This window comes from Protopterus annectens, chromosome 12.part0 (genome assembly GCF_019279795.1).
Source record: "Protopterus annectens isolate FY-2018-M chromosome 12.part0, PAN1.0, whole genome shotgun sequence".
Lineage (NCBI taxonomy): Eukaryota > Metazoa > Chordata > Ceratodontiformes > Protopteridae > Protopterus > Protopterus annectens.
This window is the reverse complement of record NC_056746.1, coordinates 138,411,496-138,424,688: the sequence shown is the minus strand read 5'-3', so window position 1 is coordinate 138,424,688 and position 13,193 is coordinate 138,411,496. Positions and strand designations below refer to the sequence as shown.

At 37.8% G+C, this 13,193-nt stretch overlaps 1 protein-coding gene across 1 annotated transcript in view; it reads right to left on the bottom strand.

Moving 5' to 3' along the window:
* LOC122816398 (multidrug resistance-associated protein 1-like) overlaps positions 1–13,193 on the bottom strand; it is a 786,965-nt gene that overhangs the window by 637,439 nt on the left and 136,333 nt on the right. The gene's annotated exons all lie outside the window — the stretch shown is intronic.

Sequence of the window (13,193 nt, the reverse complement as noted above, 5' to 3'; positions counted from 1 at the left end):
TGCAAATTGTGGCCTGCTACAGATCACCCTCCATGACCCAGGACCACCACTCCACCTTTCTAGAGACAATGGAAAACATGAAGGTCCTACCGAACACCCTGATATTGGGTGATTTCAATTACCCTACCATTCACTGGGAAAACTACTTGAGTACAAATTCCCAGGCCCACCGCTTCCTGGAACTCATCAACTCAAATGTCCTGGATCAGCTGGTAAACTCCCCTACCAGAGGTGAAAACATATTGGACCTGGTCTTCACCAACATGGGCAACAGGTGTTCCACACCAGGGGTCAACCCGTCACTGGTTAGATCAGACCATAAACTAATCACTCTGGATGTCTACACCCCACCACCACCCCCAACTAAGGAAACCACAGTAAAAAACTTTTCTAAAGCAAACTTCACCTTACTTAAGACAGAGGTGGTAAGTTTCACAGCCCCCATGCTAAAGGATAAAGCTGCCCAAGATGCAGAAACCTTTACAAATGCACTCTATGAGTACCTACAAGGATGCATGGATCATGCCATCCCTAGCATAACCAAGACTCACTCCTCTAAGAGAAGGAAACCAGTTTGGTGAACCCCTGCAATAAACAGGCTATACAATAGAAGGAGGAAACTAGTTCAGAAAAAAAGCAAATCCCAAGAAGGAAAGACATTCCTGATCAGTATCAGTAAGAAACTAAGGTCCCTCATGAAATCATCCAAGGCTAACTTCGAAAGAAAAATAGCCAGGTATTCGAAAGATAACCGCAAAGCCTTCTTTAGCTATGTTAAGAATCTAAGTGGCAACTCGCAGATATGCACTGAACTAGTGCAAAATAGCACAACATATACTGAACCACTGATATTGCCAACATCCTGGCAGATAGATTCAGTGCAAACTTCACCCCCCCTCTCACCTCCAAAAGGGCCCACAACAATACCAGAAAAGTGTAGTGTCCCAAAAATCACAGACGCACAGGTGAAAACAGCCCTTTCAAAAGCCAAAAACACATTGTCAATGGGACCAGATGATGTCCCAGGCTGTGTCTTGCACAAACCACAGAACAAACTAATCCCCCCCACCTAAACACGCTGTTCAACCTCAGCCTCTCCACAGGCTATGTGCCCATAGAATGGCGCACAGCAATGGTTATTCCTGTCCACAAAGGAGGGGCCACAACTGACCCTGGTAACTATCACCCCATAAGCCTGACTAGCCTGGTCTGCAAAGCTATGGAGCGCATCATCATGGAACTTATTAACAAAGACATTAAGAACCTCCAAACACTTGACCCGACCCAGTTTGACTTTGTTAAGGGCAGATCATGCCTACTAAACCTGGTTGACTTCTTCGAGACAGTCACCAAGGCCATAGATGAGGGAAAGGTGGTTCACACAGCCTACCTTGACCTCACCAAGGCTTTTGACACCATTCCCCACTCGGGTATTACAGAAAACCTCACCAGCCTGAGCATAAACCCCTACATCATGAGATGGGTTGCCAACTGGCTTACAGACAGAACTCACACGGTAAGAATAGCGGGCTCCAGGTCCAACTCTAAACCAGTCACAATTGGTGTCCCGCAAGGCTCGGTCCTGGGACCCCTACTGTTCAGCATATACTTCTCAGAAGTGCAGGCAAACACAGGAGGACTATGGCTAACCACGTTCGCTAATGACTGCAAACTGGGAGACATAATTGACTCTCCGTCTGACATGGACATCCTCCAAAAGGGCCTTACTGAGATGGACATCTGGTGTCAAAGACATGGCCTCAAGCTAAATGCCAAAAAATGCCTAGTCATCCCGTTTGGGAAAAACAAAACACCCAAGAATTACCACATAGGTGGCAGCCCCCTTAATACAGAAGAGGTAATAAGAGATCTGGGGACCCAGGTAGATAGTAATCTCTCCTTTGACAATCATATTGCCAAAGTAGTTAGGAAATCCTTTTATGTGGCCCATCTAATTACTAAAGGGTTCGCATCTAGAAATAAAGAGGTTATAGTGCCCCTCTACTCGTCACTCATTCGACCGATCATAGAGCACAATGCCCCATTTGGGATGTACCTCACAAGACACTTCCAACGGCTGAAAATACCACAAAAGTACCTCACCAAGAGGATTACTGGCCTCAAACATATGTCCTATGCAGCCTGACTGAAAAAACTTCGGCTGTACTCAGTGGCATATCGCTTACTCAGAGGTGATCTCTGCCTGACTTACAAAGCCATGTCCAACTCAGAATTGATGGACATGCTCCACCTAAAGAAATCCAAGTCACTATGAGCCACGCACACTAGTGAGCTAAACCTCGCCACAATAATAAATAGAACATGCTGGAGGGATAGATTCCTGTCACAGAGACTCCCCATGCTTTAGAACAAAATTCCAAATTACATCAGGCAGAGCCTCTCACTAACACTCTTCAAGAGGAACCTTGATGAGTGGATGGGTAACAGAAAATACACCCCTGGGATCACTTCATTGGCTCTTCTTGACAGAGGATCAGTTAATTAATCAATGGGGTGGCGAAAGCCGACACACTCTGGCTAGGCTTATAAATACCCTTGGGCAGATAGCCTAGTACCTCCCTATGAACCTATGAACCTATGAAATACAAACAGTAGACAATCTCATCCTGTCTGGATCAATAATCAATAATAAAATGACAAGCAGTCAAGAAATCCATCAATGAATCTCTCTTGACACAATAGCTATGAAAGATAATATTTTCAGTTATAGTTATGTAATTACGCATAGATAATGCCGACTTGTTCAGCTATGGTATTCCAGTACCATAATATGAATAGGAAAGATGGAAGGTGAAGAAACAAAATGGGAATAAAACTGATATCTTTGAAATATGGTATTGACATAGAATATGGTGCATACATGAATATGAATATCTGAATACATGGATAGTCTGGTGAGAAAAACATCAGTTGTTAATGAAAGAGACAAACCTAAGTTTTCATTGGAAGCTCAAATAAAAAGCATTATTAAAAAAGCATTATACTTTGCTAAGTCCAAGGCCAATATAAAAGATGAAAACCAATAATGTGATGGCTTGAGAGAATAATTGCAGCTAAGAATGTCCCCTTTATCCGTGATCAGTCATTTGAATGAAGTTAGAATACAGCTTAGAACAAATAAATAAATAAGTAAATTATCCTGTTGTTGCCATGAGGTAGCATTGACTCAACAGCTCTTAACAACAGCAGCAGGAACACCAGTCCCTGGAAAGGTACACATTGAAGGAAGCTTCTAGAAGCTGGGCTAATGATCTTGTCATTCTTTTTCATGTCAGGTATAGAATTCTTCACCAGTCATCTACCTCGGCCATTCAATTAAATCATTGTATGATTACCTACTGCTTATTACAAATGTTTAACGCATCTTTTGTTTTAAATATGGCCTTTTTATACCATTGCCAGTTAATGAGCGGCCACGGTGGTGCAGCAGTTAGCATTGTCACCTCACAGCAAGAGGTTCTTTGGTTCGATCCTCAGCTGGGGTGCCTTCTGTGTGGAGTCTGCATGTCCTCCCTGTGGTCGCGTGTGTTTCCTCCGAGTGCTCCGGTTTCCTCCCACATCCTAAAGACATGCTGTAGGTGGATTGGACACTCTAAGTTGGCTCTAGGTGTGAGTGCGTGCATGTGTGTGCCTTCCGTGGAAGGTTGGGAGCTGGGCTGGCAACTTGACACTGTAAAACTCTACTGCCAATCATGAGCGGACAGGTGATCCACTGTGGCAAACCCCTAACTGGTTCCTTCTTAGTTCTGGCTCCCCTTGTTACTTCCCACTTTTCACTATGCTGTGTTTTTTATTCTCTAAAAAACACTTACCTTCCTGGTTATCAATTAAAATTATTCCTAAGTACTTCCATTATACAGCATAAATGTTAACTGACTGCTTTATTTTAATGATAGTGTTTTAGAGAACAGATCCACGAAAATGGCAAATCTTTCTCCTCACAAAGGGCATTTACTCTCTTTAATGCATCTCAGACAGACACATGTAATGAAACAGTGATCTAAGTATAGATTTTCTGTCAGTAACCAACTCTGTAGTCTCTTTGCACACCATTCTGAACTCTTGCATAATTTCACTCTGTCAATGGTTGCAGCATTTGTTACCTTATCAAGACTTTGAGGATGTTAGTATGTAAGACAGGGATACAGGTAAATACAGGAAAGAAATGTGCAACCTTAAAACAATCTAATAATGTAATTTTAAAACGAAGAAGAGATTTTCTGTGAATTCCTTTAGATCAGTTTTAATTGTTTTAGTCACAGTTAGTAGAAACATTAAGTTGTAAGTCAACAACTTAGTTTGAAAGATAGTTTTTTAATAAAAGTAAATCATCTGGCCTGCAGGGGATGCACATAGCAGGATGGGAGTGAGTGGCCGACATTGTCTCACCCATTGGGAGGGGTTAGCCTAAGCTTTTTACAAAAGCAGTATTAAGACAATTGCAAACTCTATGATGCATGTGGGTAGACGTCTTAGTTGAGAGGTTGCCTGTGCATGGAAGTACCCATGAACCTTGTGAAGGTAGCAATTGCGGAGCTGGCAAGGCTGCTGCAAAGTGATGAAAGTTAAAGTACTCTCTCCAGCTGCAAAATGCTGCTGACCCCACATCCTCAGTCTCCCCCAACCACAAATGTGGGTCAGGCTGAGAGCAGGGGAATCTAAGGCAGGCCTGTACACCCACTTAATGAGGACAAGAGCTGGTGTCAGCTGATGGCCAGCTGTGTAGGGGCAGAATTAATTCATACGGCAAGTATTTCTAACAGAACATTAAAACAGCTGCAAAGGTTGGTTTAGAGGGTTGCCATTGTTAAAAGTCAAAGGGAGGGACTGAAAACATTAAACTGAAAGCTTCTAAAGATATTTGAGACTTTCAGCAAAAGAAATAATTTGCACAGTGCTGTGTTGGTGACTCATATAGCTTGATATTTCATATAATAGGAATGGAAAGAGCATTATGGGAAGAAGATGGCAATGAAGAGAAACCAAATCAGGCAAGTAAGACAGCATCCATCAAGTCATTGTTAGGTATAACAGATTAAAAATATATAGTTATAATGATACAAATGCATTCATTCTGTACTACTAATAATGGTAGACATCATATGTTTTATCAGTTGCTGGGTAGTGTTAGCCTTTATGTATATCCCTTGACGTTTAGTACAATCTCCATTTCACCTAATGTTTTTTTTTAAGTATGCACTGTCTCTTCAAATTATTTTACACTTATGATGTTTAACTCTCTATTTGCTGCTGTCTAGGAGTTATTATCATTTTACGCCTTGCTAATAATACTACAGGTTACTACTAATGCTACTATTGCTACAGATTCTTACTGCTGGGGCCTGTACATCACAGACTTCTTTGCTCACAAATTCTAGACAAAGAAGTCAAAAAGCAATTGGGCGACATAGCCCTCAAAATAAGAGACTATACTTAAATATTACACTAATTAACTTAAGAAGGTATTAGAACAGACTTTCAATCAACATGTATTTTCTGAACAATGAGAAATATAAGGCTTTAATGTGTGGAATTACTGAGTGACTGGAATCCTCATTAATTTATCAGAAAAAATACTAGGGATGGGTCAAAAACATGACGCTCCACAAAAGCACAGACAACTATGAGATATGCAGTGATGTGATACTGCGCGGAAAGTGCTTCCTCCTCTAGGATTATATCTAGGCTGTTACACCCATTATGTTTCGTTGCCAATGATTTAGATATTGACATTTTAAATGCCCTGTTCTTTGATGCATAAAACAGCTACTTAACTCCTGACAGACAACATATATTTGCATAATTTTACATTCTATGTGCTACAACTTAGTTTGTAAATTATTATTGTTTATGATTAAAGCACATTTCAGAAATGTATTTTGCTGCTTAATATGGTCTGATTTCTATACCACAGAATATTTTATACCCTCTCTTTTTGTCTTATTAGGTAAGCATGCTTTTCTTATTGAACCATTGTTTGTCTGTTTGTAGCTTCTTCTTCATTCATTCTGATCATACCCCCCAGCCTCTAATTAGTCAGCTAGATATCTGAGCTTACTTCCAGTCCTTTTAATAAAACATTTGAATCCTTCTCTTCTTTGGTTTATACTGCTTCCTCTAGGTTTGAATATTTAAAATGTAACATTGGCTTCAAGATTCCTGTTTAATCACTGGATGCAATGTGATCTTGGTGGATATTATAAAAAAAATGGGGTGCAAGGTCCCCATTCCGGTAAGTATAAGGAAACTGCTGCCAACTCACCCACTGCCAGTGACTTTGCTTTTTTTAAAGGCCTCACTAAATGATACAATCAGCATGTGATTATCCTGGTATCGCACCATTCTCTCTATATTTTTTCTTCTATATCTTGAGGTTCCTCACAGGTAATACACTTATGTTTTGTTCCTTCCTTATATCTTTATACTTGTTTCACGTCTGTAATGTAATTTTAACTGGCAGTCTTTGCCACTGTTTCTTACCGTTTTTAATACTTAATATTTTTCCTTTTTTTACCACAGCCTACTTACATTTTTTCATTGCAGTCTCACTCTGTCAGCATTCCTAACCAAGCAGGACTTGTTATACTTTTAGAATTATCCTGTTATATTGGTTTTCCCATAATATTTCCTCTCACCTCTACCATTTCCCCTTCCATCCCACCACAGTTTCATACAGCCTGAACTATCAATTTTTACAGCTGAACTTCCATGCTCATCTGCCCTTTCCAGATGTTATTTTAGACTGCGATTCCTTTTTCTCACCAAAGCCTACACTCACACTACATCTTTTCCCTCATACACCTGCTCTTCTTTTTCCATCTATAGCTAATTACTTCTGCGTTTTTCTCATGAAACATATACTTCTTTCTTTTAGTGTCTATGTTTTTGATAAAACAAATGTTTCATTCTAGGAGGTTATGTGCCCCCCCCCCCAAATGCTGCTATTCTTTCTTTTCTTGAATAAAATGTAATCTAATAATTCACTGAATATAATTATTAATAACTAGAAACACAATATGCCATTTAACTAATAACCACTAAACCCAAAATAAAGTGCCAGCAGGAGTAAAGCACAACACACTTTATTCCCTCGTTAAGTGCGTTTGTCCCCACAGAACATTACATCACTTCCTGACACTATACTGAAAGCAGTAACAAAACACATTGGATATTAACAATAATTGTCTCATTCCATTTACACTTTGATTCTTTTCATGTTTTAAAATACAAGCAGTTGAAACATGTTCATTAAGGCCTTAGAATTTATTGTCATTCAAAGCCATTGCAATTCCCAGGCTTCAATAATTCTCCCCACATACCTCCCTTTAAATTCTTCTCCACTATATCTGACACAAAAAAAATAGAAAATTGTGACTAGAGAAATGAATATGTTTAAATAACACGTTCATACTTTGTATATCACGAACGTGCTGATAAATCCGCTGTCTAAAATGTCTCGTCATTTTCCTAACATAAAATGCATAACAGCACTGACACATCGCAATATAAATAAATAATACCTTTAGTGTTACAACTTAAGAAACCTTTGGCACTATAGCAACCATAGGCATATATAAAAATCAATTCCCCTGAAGAATGTGGGCACATTGTTTGCACCTTCCACATTTAAAACTCCCTTTCTGTGGCTTATTACAAACAGGACCCCTATCTCTTTCCATATAATTCCTGAAATTATAACATCTCTTATGGACAAATTTGGTATAATTGCCAACCACACTAAGAATTTCACTGTTGCAGCTAAATATATTCCAGTTCCTATACATACCATCCCTGATATATTTTGTATAAACACTATATTTAATAGCCATTACCTGTGTATAGGAATTGCCCACCCTATGACACATATTGTCATCATTTACCCCCGCCCCCTAATAAAGGGCAGAATATTCCTTCTTGTCTTTTTTATGAACTTCATTAATTAACTGTTCAAATAACCCGTCTGGGTATCCTATCCCAATAAGCATTCCTTTTAATTCATTATTAAGTATTCCATCATCAGACACTATTTAGACTAATCAGACCAGCTGGCCCTTTACCTAAGTCCTCTTCTGGCTTGGGAGTGGCAACTTTTAAAATATATTAAAGTATTACAATATATTAGTTTCCCAAAAATATTTGATATAAAGCTTTATGTGTGTGTGTGTGTGTGTGTGTGTGTGTGTGTGTGTGTGTATGAACCTATACAATGTTTTGTGATTTCAATATTCAACTTACATAACTTCATCAATTGAGCAGAACTCACAAATAACCTGGAAAAAGTTATTGTTGCATTCTAAAAATTCTATATATTGTTCATTTGATTCATCCCAGCAATAGTGTGGAGATTCCAAAATGTAGTAAAATTACTATTAAAAATAAAATTCTTCTCCTGTTGTGCCAATACAAATTGGAAAAAATATGGACACAAGATGAATCCATAGCTACAGCTCTTCTCTGGTGAAGGTGTGGACTCCCTCAAAAGGGATATAGTAATCCTATAAGGAAAAAAAATAGACTTAAAAGATTGCTAGCAACATTAGAAATGGATGTGGAAGAAAGAGAAACAAGAAGAAGGAATAGCAAAAGTTAAGGGACTACTAGGGGATTACTGGGTAAGAATCTAGAGTTTCAGAGACTAGGACTGAGGATATTTTTCCAGGACTCCCCAGGATACCATAGAAAATAGGTGTTATGATTCAGGCAGCCAAGGGATACCCACATAGTTTCAATGCTCTGGTCTAGTGTACATGGATGTAAGATTATGAATCAGGCAGAGATAATGGAAAAAAATGTACTTTTTTATAACAATTTACACTCAATGGAAAGAGAGATAGAAGGGTCAACCTACCTTGAATATCAGAAGCTTGGGCTCTTAGTCTGATATTCTAAATTAATATTTTGGAAATGCAGGAAGTTATCAAATTGTAGGTCAATGGCAAGCACCCTGAAATAAATGGAATTCTACTATATGTTTGGATTGTGGGGAGACTTATTGTACTCAGTTTTAGTGAGGGTATTTAATGAGGTCTTGAGAATAGAGGTCATATTGAAGTAATATAAGAAAGTCATAATTGGGGCAATATTGAAGGGACAAGATGCACAGCTGTTGCTCTCCTACTGGCTCAACTCTTTTCAGAACTATGACAACAAGTTGCTTAAGTCTGTGTAGCTAGACAATTAATACATTTTCTTCTTGAGCTATATATAAAGATCAGACAGGGTTTGTAGGTGACAGCAAATGTTTGACAATATACAGAGAGTGGCTTTGGTGCTGGACAATGTGAAAATGAATGACCACTAAGTAACAATCAGCAGTTTGGATGCTAAAGATCTTGTCAAGGACATTGATAGGGTGGAGTGTGTTTACTGGGGAAAGTATTCTTTAGATTTGAGATACAAAATGCCTTTGTCAGTTTGTTCTTTACAATTTATAAAGGATACACAGCTAAGAAGAAGACACAATTTGGACTGCCACTTCCATTTGTTTTGCTGAGGGGAGAAGATAAGGTGCCGTTTATTCCTAGCAATAATCTCATTGTAATTGATGGTCAGGAAATTAAAGTGTATAATTTTGGTTATGTAATTGTGGGCCTTTATTAAAAGATGGCCGCAGATGACAATGATAGCTTTATATTTTTTATCTAAAGGTAACCACAATTTAGACAGTTTATTGAAATATTGTAAGAATTTGGATGGATTACAGGTAAAAAAGTAAATGTAGAGAAATTAACACCAATCTTAGTAAATAAGTCTCCTATGATGGCTAAACAAGTAGCATTGTCATATCTGCTGAAGGTACAAGTAAATACTTAGGAGTCTGGTTTGGGTATACTTATGAAGAATTGGTACATAGATCATACAGGCAAATAACATGGAAAACAAAGGACAAAATGAAAACTTGGAAGATGTTAAATTTAGACATATCACTGGGTTAAAGTAGTTCATTTATTTGTGTTACTGCATTATTTGTATGGCTTTCAAGCACTTTCTAGTTCTATCGCCAATTATAAACCAACACACAGCATGATATTGTCTCCAAAAGTCTTTATTAATAACTGGAACACGAGTAAACACAAAGAAACAGCAAACGGGAAGTAGTTCCAAAATTTACTCAAATACACAAACACATACAAGGCTTTAAGCGCTTTTCGTTTGCACTGAAGCAAACTTCTTCAGAAGACCTTGCAAATAAAACCGCCACAATTTAAAATACATCACTGCTTACATCACAAGTATAATTGCTGTACAGGAAAACAGCTTAAAGTTGTAAAACCATATAAACCTGAACTCACTACAATAATACCAATTTACACAATTGTAACCTTTCATGTTCTATCTTGTCATAAAACCTCTCGAAAAGGCAGGATACATAAAAGTGGTAGTAAAAATTAAAAAGTGTGATAAGTATAACACACTAGTTGAATCACCTATTCTTAAGCAATAATAAAGAGATACAATACTGTAATAACGTCAAATAAGTGAAAATCCCACATAACAAATCCTTTTAAAAACATGGCCCAAATCATAATATCTTGTAGCATGGAACATACTATCTACCAAGACTTTTATTTTTCAAAATACAACTGATAGAACACAGATCATTCAAGCCAGGAGGTTTGCATGCATCAAGTCTGATTTGCCATGCCAATTCCAATTCTTCTAAAAGGATTGGCATGGCAAATCAGACTTGATGCATGCAAACCTCTGGCTTGAATGATCTGTGTTCTATCAGTTGTATTTTGAAAAATAAGTCTTGGTAGATAGTATGTTCCATGCTACAAGATATTATGGTTTGGGCCATGTTTTTAAAAGGATTTGTTATGTGGGATTTTCACTTATTTGACGTTATTATAGTATTGTATCTCTTTATTATTGCTTAAGAATAGGTGATTCAACTAGTGTGTTATACTTATCACACTTTTTAATTTTTACTACCACTTTTATGTATCCTGCCTTTTCGAGAGGTTTTATGACAAGATAGAACATGAAATGTTACAATTGTGTAAATTAGTATTATTGTAGTGAGTTCAGGTTTATATGGTTTTACAACTTTAAGCTGTTTTCCTGTACAGCAATTATACTTGTGATGTAAGCAGTGATATATTTTAAATTGTGGCGGTTTTATTTGCAAGGTCTTCTGAAGAAGTTTGCTTCAGTGCAAACGAAAAGCGCTTAAAGCCTTGTATGTGTTCGTGTATTTTAGTAAATTTTGGAACTACTTCTCGTTTGCTGTTTCTTTGTGTTTAAAATGTTAATTAACTAATTTTGAAGACACGATACTGCATGCTCATTTATATATGCAGTTTTGCACCACTTTTTCCATGTATTGGCAACACTGTTGACTTGTTGCATTGAAAATCATTGGCTTTGTGGAATAGTTTAATATTAATGGAATACCAGAAAGGGTTGGGTGTCAGACTCTTAAAAATTATTTTTCTCAAAGTACATTTCAAGATTATGGAATAATTACAAAGAGAAGGGTGGGATGCTGAGTGGAAGAAAATTATCAAAACATCTATTGGAAGGCAAGGGGACCAGAAAAGTGAAGGGATGTGAGGGTAAGTAAAGGGGATATATCCAACCACATAGTTATCTGTGTTGTGTGTTCTTCATATTGAAACAAATAAAGAAAGAAAAAAAATGTTTCAGCGCCAGTAGACCTTTCACAAGACAGACAAGGAAGGAGGAAGACCTCAAGAGATGGAGAGAGAGAGAGAGAGAGAGAGAGAAAGAGTTTTGTAGGAGTTATACTTTGGAAGCAAGTAAAGAAAATGAGAGAGACAGCTGGAGTAGATGCAGATGACAGGTGAATTTCAGCCTTAAAGTGGCTTGGGAAATAGACTATAAAGGGTTAATTCAAACAACAAATAATGAATATTTTCCCTGATTTTTATCACAAGGCAGATATCTGAGTACTAAAACTTACTGAGTGAAGAAAATACGGGGTAGAGATTAGAAAATATACATTAGTGAAATTAACAACTTCTTGGTGCATCATAGAATGGAAATAGTGCAGGGCCTCTGGTAGGGAATGTCAGTTGATAAGCTATGCATCAAAAGGCAGATTTAGAAAGTTATTCTAGAAATACCTGCTAAGGTGCTGTTATACACCAGCAAAATTACAGCATATTCCCAATAGCAAGAAGAGTACTGAAGATGTGAAGAAGAAAAGAAAAGCACATGGGAGCATGGGTTTTAGGGATGTGAGGTAAATGGAATGCTGAGGTAAAAGTCAGAAAACCTTAACAGGAGTTTTAAATCTCCAGGTGCATCTATCAAAAATGTTACTGCTGTTGGGGTGGACCACTACATAAAGATAACATAGAATGAGAGGATATCGGGTTTTATATTACTGGCTGTGGCTAGAACAGTGCTCACCAGAGAGTGATCTTCCAGTGGTAGGAAATAGCTATGAATGATGACTCAAACAATGAAAAAGGAGGGGGATCTTACAAAGGAGAGCATAAAGAAAATGCAGTTGAATGGAAAAGTTGGGTAAGCTAAGTAGCACCCACAAAAGGAGGTCAGCAAGGCATGGAGTGGGAGAAGGCAAAGCAGAAATACTGGCTCAGGACAAAAATGTAAGAGTGCAAATTGGTTAGTTTATAATGCAGAAACTGCTCCTGAAGCTGGAATTGGATCTCTTCGTTATGGAGTTGTGTATTATTACTGGTAAAGGAGTGATAATTTTCAGTGGAATTGTTGATGCTAGGGATGTATTGTTGATTATCAATATGCTCAATATAGTTTTATTTTTGGTTCAAAAATATGATAAGGTGAAAACATTAAATGGAATGAATACATTAAATAGTGATATCCAAACTCCATACGTCCTTCCTACTACCTATATGTTCTCCATACAAACTCCATACGTCCTTCCTACTACCTATATGTTCTCCATATGTTCCCTGGCACAGGCATACCATTAACGTACAAGCAAGGCACAATACTGACTCATGGAACATCTTCTAACTTGTCTTCCATTCAGGATGTGAAAAGGTGGTAGAAAATGTGGTCTAAAATTTTAATATGGCCTAGCTATAGGCTGACATCTAACTTAGGTTTATCAGGTTAAAGGAGAAAGGACATATAGTAAGGGTGTCAGACTGCAAGATCTTACTATCGCAATTGTGCACAACCCTTGTCTGATGAAATATCTTAATTTCTTTATT